The sequence below is a fragment of the Nyctereutes procyonoides genome, unplaced genomic scaffold (genome assembly GCF_905146905.1).
Source record: "Nyctereutes procyonoides isolate TBG_1078 unplaced genomic scaffold, NYPRO_anot_genome, whole genome shotgun sequence".
Taxonomy (NCBI): Eukaryota; Metazoa; Chordata; class Mammalia; order Carnivora; family Canidae; genus Nyctereutes; species Nyctereutes procyonoides.
The window spans coordinates 28,666,571-28,674,963 of NW_026575049.1; positions in this window are offsets into that span (position 1 = coordinate 28,666,571).

Consider the following 8,393-nt stretch of genomic DNA (forward strand, 5'->3'; position numbering starts at 1 on the left):
CCACGGAGACGTCAGCAGATGGAAGCAGACCAAGAGGCATACGAGGGAAACAAGCAGCCCACCCCCGAGCCCTCTGCTCCAGGGCAGCCCAGAGAGGAGGAGACATCCCTGCCCACCCCCCACCCCCCCACAGAGGAGCTCTGAGCCAGGATGGGGTTTTGAACTGGCCCAGTCTGAGTTCTAATAAGCAAGAGCCCCTGAATTGTGTGGGATCTCCCTGCCATGAAGTCCCAGCGGGAAGAGGGGCTCAAGGGAGTGTGACAGGATAAAGCAATTAGGAAAAGTAAGGTGGTCCAGATTCTCCAATAAACATATCAAGTAAATAAGCAATCAAGATCATTTCAGACCATGCTAAGTGCTATGCAGACAATAAAATGGAGCTGTGATCAGTGCTGGGGTAACCGGGTTAGGTGGGCAGGATGGACTCTGAGGAAAAGTGACATTTGAGCTAGGGCCCAACAGCCACGTGACCCCCTGAGGGATGAGCCATTGGGCAGCAAGGACAGCAAATGCAAAGGCCCTGAGGTTTGAACAAGCTCAGAATGTCCAAGAACTGACGGCCAGTGAGGTGTAGTCTGCTGTGTGTTGGGAAGAGCAGAAGTAAAGCACAGAGGCCATAGTGGAAGGCATTTGGGGTTTATTGCAAAGGCAATAGGAAGCCAGTGGATAACAGCATAGCTTTTATGGACTCAGTGCCCCACACTATTTGGGGAATCTAGTAAGTGATTACTAATGGCTTCACTTGCCTAGAGACCCCATTCTCAGGGAGCAAACATTTATGAAATGCACAGTAGGTCTGCAGATGGCCCCAGTCAGCATTTGCTGAACACCTACTACGTGCTGGTCCCTGTCCTAGGAATGGGGATTTGTCCCCAAGGAAAACAAAATACATGCATTTTAGTACTAAAATGGCATACTTTAAAAAAGAATATTAGAGAAATGTCCTGTCCTAAACTGGGGTGGCAATAAGCACAGATTCAATGGAGCTTAGAATGGAAAGAGTATTCTTCTAACCCAAATCTGGACAGGTTTTGCCCATCCTGGAGATGTAGAGAGAAGCCTTCAGTTTTGCCCCTGCCTGCCCCATTCCCGTGTCCATGTCTGTACAGGGCCAGCTACCTGCTGGAGGTAACTGAGGTGGTCCCCCCGAGGAGCTCAGGTCTGGTGGGCAGGGAGGGTTTCCAGGGACCTTGCAGGGAACACCTGATGCTAGCTGGGGAAGGGCATTCCAAAGGGAACAGCATGTGCAAAGGCCCTAAGGTATGAAGCTTGGACCCCTCTTGGAAACTGTGCGTGCAGAGCAAAGGCAAGGAGTGAGGGGTGCCCAGCCAGTGAGAGCTGGGGGGAAAGACAAACAAGAGCATGGAGTTTGGAGACCAGGTAAGAGATGTCACAGCACTCTGGCTGAGAGCTGATGGGGCGAGGTGGAGACCAGGCTTTGTCCATTTCCAACGTTAGCAAAAACTTGAGAAACCTTGTATTTTCAGCCCAACTTAGAGTTGTCTATCCCCCCTCCTTTCTTCAGAGCACCAATTGATTTTTTTTCTAATGGGTTATCCTTTATTTACTTTAGAGACAGAGAAAACAGAGAGAGAGTGACTTCTCTGGGTTGCAAATTGTTAGTGATGGAGCCTGGATTAAGAACTCCAGCTCGCCAGCCCTCTGTGGATTTTATGATATTTATGTATACAGTGCCCGTCCACGCTTCCGCTCTGCCAGTAAACTGAGCTGATAAATACGAGGGGGATAACAGCAGAGTGCTTGTTTCCATCCTAAAAAGGTAGGAAGCCTGGGAAGGCTCATTAGGAGAAAATATCAAAGGTGCAGCATTCAAGTGTCACCTGTGACGGGAGCGGGGAACATGCGTTCTCGGCAAAAACCATTATGTAACTGGTTCTTGGGGCGGGGGGGGGGGGACTCAGGAGCAGAACATGGGGGCAGGAGACCAGAGGGACCAGACAGTGTCGGTTCCTGGAGGGCAGAGCCCATGCCTGATACTCTGCAGGTTCTCTGGAACTAGAGCCAGCGCTGTGTGTCTGCAGGCGAAGCGCTCACCCTCTCTGATGGCCAGCTTCCGCACTCATCAAACGGACATAACGGCGTCAACCTTACCAATTCCTGCATGTGAATTAAGATACATCCAACCCTTTTTGAAAAAAAAAAAAAAAAAAAACCTCCTTTTGCCAGACATGGCATAGAGTAACGCTCGGTGCGTCCGTAGTAGGTGATCTCTAGGCTTTCTTTGGTTAACGGTGGCTTTTTTATAAGCGTAAAGGTAACGTATGCTTATTGCAAAAACAAAAGTCAGAAACAACCATAAAGTTTAAAAAATAAAATGGAAATGATTCAGATCCGACCACCCAGAACAGCCACCACTAACATTCTGGTGTGTGCCCTTCCATCCTTTTTCCTTTTGCATATAAAATTCCATGTATATTTTTTAAAACCAAAAAAATCTCATAATGCTATATATGCTTTTTGGGATTTTTCTCTTCTCACTTAGCAATATCTTCTGGACATCATTTTAGGTCAAAAATATACTTCTATACGATCATTTTCTTTTTTTTTTAAGATTTTATTTATTTATTCATGAGAGACACAGAGAGAGAGAGAGAGGCAGAGACACAGGCAGAGGGAGAAGCAGGCTCCATGCAAGGAGCCCAACGTGGGACTTGATCCTGGGTCTCCAGGATCACGTCCCGGGCTGAAGGCGGCGCTAAACCGCTGCCCTTATTTCTTTTTAAATCATGAACTTTTTAAAACATGTGCAAAATCAGGAGAGCGTAATGGATACTCAAATAACCCGGCAGCCAGATTCAGAACTTGCAAGATTTTGGAGTGCCCAGGTGGCTCAGCTGGTTAAGTGTTCTTGATTTCTGTTCAGGTCGTGATCTCAGGGTCATGAGATCAAGCCCCACGTCGGGCTCCATGCTCAGTGGAGAGCCTGCTTGAGATTCTCTCTCTCTCCCTCTACCCTTCCCCCCACTTGCTCACTCTTTCTCTCTCTCTCTCTTAAAATAAATACATAAATCTTTAAAAAAAAAAAAAGTGCTCGCAAGATTTTGCCAGCATTGCTTCTTCCTTTTCTCCTTCTCATTACTGTTGTAACAGTTTAAGACAAATATCAGGCCCTCCTGTCATGTGTCTCTAAACCAATCGTGAGGCTACTTTCACACCTGATAAAATTAACAGCCATTCCTCAGGAGCAGCTAACACCCAGTCAAGATTAAAATTTCCCCAATTAGCTCCTAAGGGCTCCTTTCTAGTTGGTGTATCACATGGTCATTTTTAATGACCCCCTGTTATGGGTTCCAGGTTTCCAGGTTGTCACTCATGAAAAGCACTGAGGGCAACATATTTGTGAAGCCCTGTCCAATTATTATATTCTAGGACAAATTCCTAGAAGGGGACTTTCCAGGTCAAAGCCTATGCACTTTTTGGAGGCTTTTAATAGCATTTGACAAATTGCCCTCTAGAGCAATGGTACCAATTTGCACTCCCACCAGCAGGGACTGGCGTCCTGGACAGCCTTGGGTTGTTAATGAAAGGAAATTAAAGGGAGAGAAAGCAGGTGGGGAGAAAAATAGAAGAGGAGCTGGAGGGAGAGGGTGCAGAGAGAGGGGAGATGCAGAGGTCTGGGGTGCCAGCAGGGTACCCCACACCCACATCTCCCTCCCCCACTGCCAATCCCAGGGCTAGCCTGCCCAAGCCTGAGAGGAGCTCAGAGAGCCAAGGATCCCGGCCCACCGGCAACTGCACCAGATTAAGTCCTAAAGCAACGATTCAATCGAGACCGAGAACAAAGCTGAAGCAAAGACTCTTCGATCCATTCTAATTAGGAGCTGCCTTTCCAGAGAAATCAGGAGCAGGCTGCCACGGCTGAAGGGGGAAAAAAAAAAAACTGCAGCCCAGCTGTGCTCAAAGCTTATTTGTTTTTCTAAAATCCCAAGAGCTTTGGGCACTGAGCTCACAGTCCAGGGGGCCCTGTTCTGAAAGTTACAGGTTGGACTTGGGCAAGACTTTTCCCCACCAAAGGCCAAGGGGACGTTCTGTTCTTGCACCTGCTCAGGGAGCTTGGACGTGAGGGGCAGTGGGGAGGCCCACACGGGACACATAGTAGGTAACTACCTTGCTGCTGCTGCTGCTGCTGCTGCTGCTGCTGCCACCGCCTTTTGGTTATGGCTTAAAAACTAAAATGTAGGGATCCCTGGGTGGCACAGCGGTTTAGCGCCTGCCTTTGGCCCAGGGCGCGATCCTGGAGACCCAGGATCGAATCCCACGTCGGGCTCCCGGTGCATGGAGCCTGCTTCTCCCTGCTTCTCCCTCTCCCTGTGTCTCTGCCTCTCTCTCTCTCTCTCTCTCTCTCTCTCTCTCTATCATAAATAAAAATTTAAAAAAAAAAAACTAAAATGTATTGCTGGTTTGAGAAGAGTAAATAAAATTGAGATACATTTGAGGCCTGGCCCTACACACAAAAATGGAGGTCGGGCTGGCTGTGGCTCTTGCAGGCTGGGTAAAGTTGGGGCATCACTCTGTAGGGGGACGTCATGATGCTTTGCTTGCCTTTGACTCAAACCCTCAGTGTCCCTCTGTGGAGTACAAGCCGTCAGAGGAGAACTAGTCCAAGGATCAAAGTTATCAATCCTCAAATGACAGAGCCATCCCAACTGAAAGCACTGACTACTTGAGTAGGGTGAGTTCATGGGTTTAGAATGAGTTCAGAACTTTCTGAAGTGCTGTATCATTCATAAGATGGTACATAAATTAGGAGCACCCAGGATCCAGGTCATGGTGGATTCTTGCTGGTATAAAAGGAAGTTTTCAAGCAAAGATCAAGAAACCGTTTCGTGAACAATGCATGGGGCGGTGACTCATACACTATCTCATTTTATTTTGTATGGCAACTCTTCGAAGTGGACATTTTGCACCCAATTGCACACAAAAGGAAACTGACTCCACCAGGTGATGGGACTCACCTGGCAAGCAGGAGTCAGAACTCAAACCCGGGTCCCTCTGACTCAGGCCTCTTTCTGTGACTTCAGGCTGTCTTCTTGGCATCTGGGAACCTATTCTGTCCCCAACCCTTTGTGTCTTCATGGATTCTATGGTGGCTCCCTTTCCCGGGGGCTGTGGGGGCTCCGGGGCCAAGTGGAGGCCCCCGCAGGAGGACTTGGCCCCTGAGAGTCCTGCTTTATGCCAGGATCTCCCCCAAGCTTCCCTCAAGCTCTTTCCTCTCATTCAACCTTTAAAACAACCCGGGAGAGCAAGCCAACATCCCTCCTTAACGGCTGAAGACACACTGGGCCTGTGACCCTGGTTCCCAAATATGGCTTTCCAGGAATGGCCACAGCTACCTTTGGGGACCTGTGAATCTCAGAAAACATCTCAAGGAAGGTTGGTGCTGCCCCCCACCTTTCATCTGAAGGAGCCCTGTGGGGGGAGGCCTGAGCCCCAACGAGTGACCCCTGGGAAGTAGCCCGCCACGGCCCAGAGAAGACTAGAGAGACCTGACTAGGGCCCAGGAGACCTGGGTTCAAGTCCACCCCATCCCTCAGCAAGAGGCCCAAGCCTCAGGGGCTTCTGTAACGACAAGCTTGGACTAACCATCCCGAAATGTCCTGTGGTTCTAGCTCCTTTGTTTCTCCACGCACAGCAAGCAGGCAAGGTGGCTTATTGACCAGCCACAGGCACAGGGACAGTGTGTCTCAATTCACCTGGGCCTTTTGAGCACCAACTACGTGCTGCACCTACTATGTGCAGGGTCTTCCAGGAAGAACAGGATTGGTGAGGCCCCTCTCTTTGCTCATGGAGCATACAATCTCGTGAGGGAGAGACAATAAGCAAGTTCACAAACACACAGGAAACCAGTTGTAAAAGCTCCTTGAAGGGGAAGACCAGAGCCCTCTGAACAAGGTTTCAAAGACCTACCTTAATTTGGGGAGGGGGTCGTCCAGCAAAAGCCCCTATGTTGAGATGTGAACAAGTAAGAGTTGGGCAGCAAAACAGGAAATTTTTCTATCAGCCAGCAGTAACAGCACGTTCAAAGGTCCTGAGGCGGAGAGGAGCAGCAGCCCCAATTCTGTAGTGGATCTCAGTAGAGCCTCCTCCTCTGCCCTCACTCTCCTGGGGTTTCCACATGCACTTCTTGGCCAGGTACTGGCACTCCTCCCGCCCCGAGAGGGTAGCAGACACCACACACTGGGGACGAGATGCTCAGATATGAGCCTTAAGCTAAGAGGGGGCTCCAGCTCTCCCTCTCATAGCTTGAGTGGCCCCGAGGTCCCCATGCAGGACTAACCGACCACTAGACCCATCAGTGGGCTGCAAAATCAGAGTGCAGGCCTGAGGGAGGCTTCCACTGACCCTTGGAAGTGAGAGACAAAGGGAGGGAGAGCCGTATGGAGCAAGAGAGGCCCTAAGACCCCAGACGGTAGCTGGGCGGGGTGGGGACATAACTTCCTGGTGCCCAGACCTCTCACGGCCTGGATGGAAAGATACAGACACAAGATGTCCCAGGGCACAGCCCCTGTAGCTCACACGCCATGTGACAGGGCACAGTGCACCCATTTTAGGGCCGAGGAAGCTGAGGCCCAGGGAGGTGGAAGGACTTGCCCCAGCCACAGGGCCCGCAAGAGGCAAAGGCAGAGGACCCCCAAGGCGGCACTTCTCTGTGCTATGCACCTGGCCGCCTGCAACTCTTCTAAACCTCCCAGCCTTTCCCCGTGAGCATGGTTTTCCCCATGTTTAGGGAGGAGGACGCAGAGACTTAACTAAAGCCAATTACCCAAGCTCAGTCCTGGGGTAGGATCCACATGGAATCCGTGCTCTTTGGGGCACTAAGCAGCTGCCCAGGGGGCAAGCACGTGCCCAGGAAGGACACCAGAGCCAGGAACATTCGAGGACAGGCCTGCAGGGAAGCAGCTGTCCTGGAGGATGTGCAAGGGAAGACCACATAATAAACACCGGACCTTGGGGGCTGGAACCCACAGGAGGGGGCACTGGAGAAAGCCCCCCCCCCCAGGAAGGGTGGAAGCAGGTGTGAAGTGGTGAGGAGGGGCAGGCGCTAGTCCGAGGTAACGCTTAGCTGAGGACCAGCCTCTCAACAAATGCGAGCTCCCTTGGCCTCATCCTTTGGGAACGCCGGTGGAGGTCCTCCAAGTGAGGGGCTCACTGTGCAGTGGGGGGCTCCCTGAGGCATCTGCAGAGTGGCCTGCACCCCCTGCGGCTCTCCTGCCACCCTCCCACGCTCCTGGCCTGCAACAGCTGCCCCCGAGACCCCCAGATCCACGTCCCACGGACCTGGCACTAGCGGACGCCCAGGCCACGCCGCGTCACACCTCACCAGGCTGCGCAGTGCCACCAGCCAGCCGGGCTCAGGCGTCTCTCCAGGACGGCGGCAAGGGCAGAGGAGCCCAGCAGAGACAGACGAGGAGAGGGTGGACCGGCGGACCCTCCTGACCCCGTTCAGCCGGCCCTCACTTCCAAGACCATCTGCTCAGGCGGTGGCGGGGCCGCATGGGGCTCTGGGGCAGAAACAGCCGGCACCCGGCCTGCCACGTGCTGGCCTCCGGTCAGGAGGCTGGGTCAGGAGGCCCGGCTGGCCTTCCCACTGCAGCTGCCAGCCCCAGCTGGGCTGCAGGGGCTGCCAGGCCCCAGGCATAGAGCCTCCCTGATGGGGGCCCCGGGGTGCAGGTGGGCAGGCAGGGGTGCAAGGGGTTTCCATGACCTAAAAGGGCAGGAAAGGGGTTTGAGGAGGGGAGCAGCTGGGACACCAGGTGTGTGCAGCCCCTTGAGAGATGAACCCCGGGCTGCGTACAGGGAGCCAAGCCCCTCTGACGCCCAGATCTGCCCTGGCTCTCTCGGTGCCTTGCAGAGCTCCAGAGACCAATGAGTGAGCTCCGTGTCCCTGCCCTGGGGGGTCCCCAGGGCACCCCTCCCCCGGGGCCTGCCAAGCGCCCCCTGCATGTGCTGTAGCTCTTCTAATCCAGGTTTGCCTGGGTCAGCACCCCGACACTGTCCTGGCAGCCATCAGAACCCATCACCCGTCTGCATAAAGCCCTCCAGCAGCCTCCGTGACTCTAAGTTAATGACCCAAATCCTTGTCCTGGCCTGCACACACGCACCCACCGGCCTCCCGTTCCATGACATGCACATGCACGCATGCACACACACATGCATGCACTTGCACGCACATGAATTCTTTATATACATGCACGATGCACACACACACACAGTGCTTTAGTGTCAGTTTTGTGTTTCCTTAACTCCCTTGTGCCTCAGTTCCTCATCTATGAAATGGGACACTTTATAGAGTCTTCGTTTGGTTTACTCCCAAAACAGAGCCTGTTTTGTGTTCAGGAGCAATAGTTCATGAGCAAATGGTTATTTTGGGG